Genomic DNA, 1,885 nt, shown 5'->3' on the forward strand with positions numbered 1-1,885 from the left:
GCCCGGCTATTTTTTGGTTGCAGCCGTCATTGTTGTTTGGCAGGTCCGGGCTGGGGATTCGAACCCGCCACCTTAGGTGTATGTGGCTGGCACCTTAGCTGGTTGAGCTATAGGCACCAAGCCAACAGTTAGGAAAATCTTAACTGAAAATTTTGGCATGTGTGCAAAATGGTCCCAAAACAAACTCACTGATGAACAAAAGCAAAGGAGAGTCAAAGTTTGCCAAGACCTTTTGGAGTGTCATGGTGATGTTTTAGGCCATGTTACTGCTGGAGATGAAACATGAATGTACCAATAGGACCCTGAAACAAAGCATCAAAGTACACAGTGGAAGTCAGCAAATTCTCTATGACCAAAAGCGTTTTGTCAGTCCAAATCAAGAGTAAAAAAGATGTTTCTAAACCTTTTTGATATCAGAGGGATTATTCATTATGAATTTGTATCAACTAGACAGTTAACCAAGTTTACTATTTGGAAGTGCTGAAAAGGAGCCAAGGCAATTTGATGGAGAAAGGATGGTCTTTTCAACAAATGGCGTTGGGAAAGCACAATATCCAAAACCCCAAAAATTGGATTTAAAAAAACCCAAATGGAATCACCATAAATCTTACAAATTTTTCACAAAAATTAATGCAAAATGGATCACAGACCTAAATGTAAAATGCAAAACTTTAGAAGATGACATAGGAGAAAATGGTGACCCTGGGTTTGGCAAATTTGTATTTTAATTTTTATCTATTTGCTTTTGAGACAGGGTCTTGCTTTATTGCCCAGGCTGGAGTGTAAGAAGCCCAATCATAGCTTCCTATAGCCTTCAACTCCTGGGTTCAAGTGATCCTCCTGCCTTAGCCTCCCAAGTAGCTGAGACCACTGGTATGTGCCACTAACAACTAGCTAATTTTTAATTTTTTGTAGCGATGGGTTTTACTATATTAACCATTAACACCCTAATAAAACAAACAATCCAATTACAAAATTGGACAAAAGACACACATAGAAGATACACAGATGGCATTATGGATTAACAAAATATGTAAGAGCCATAATTGGAATATTATTTAGCCATCAAAGTAATGAGGTACTTTTTTTTTTTTTTTTTTTTTGCAGTTTTTGGCCGGAGCCAGGTTTGAATTCACCACCTCCAGTATATGGGGCCGGCACCCTACTCCTTTGACCCACAGGCACTGCCCAGTAATGAAGTACTTTAACATGTTAAAACATGGATAAATCTTGGAAATGTTAGCTAAGAAACCAGACACAAAGTCCCCATATTGTATGATTTCATTTATGTGAAATTTCCAGAATCAGCAAACCCATGGAGACAAAGTAAGTTATTGGTTCCCAGGGCATGGGGATGGAGGAGAAATGGGAATAACTAACAGAAATGGGGATTACTTAGGAGGAACAAAAATATTTTAGAACAAGTAGAGTTGGTTGCACAATAGTGAATGTACTAAAAATTACTCTAAAAAAATTAAAAAATTGGCTCTGCGCCTGTGGCTCAAGTGGCTAAGGCGCCAGCCACATACACCTAAGGTGGTGGGTTCGAATCCAGCCCGGACCCGCCAAACAACAATAACGGCTGCAACCAAAAAATAGCCGGGCATTGTGGCGGGCGCCTGTGGTCCCAGCTACTTGGGAGGTGGAGGCAGGAGACTCGCTTGAGCCCAGGAATTGGAGGTTGCTGTGAGCTGTGAAGCCACAGCACTCTACCCAGGGTGACAGCTTGAGGCTCTGTCTCAAAAAAATAAAAAAATTACTGTGTACACTTAAAAATGGTCAACTTTATGTTACGTGAAGTGTATCTCATATTTTAAAATGCTACAAAACTTTTTTTAAATGGGTAAAAAAGTTAGTTTTTAGTTTTGGATTTTTTTTTTTTTTT

This window comes from Otolemur garnettii, unplaced genomic scaffold (assembly GCF_000181295.1).
Source record: "Otolemur garnettii isolate 467f Iridium unplaced genomic scaffold, OtoGar3 scaffold00001, whole genome shotgun sequence".
NCBI classification, from domain to species: Eukaryota; Metazoa; Chordata; class Mammalia; order Primates; family Galagidae; genus Otolemur; species Otolemur garnettii.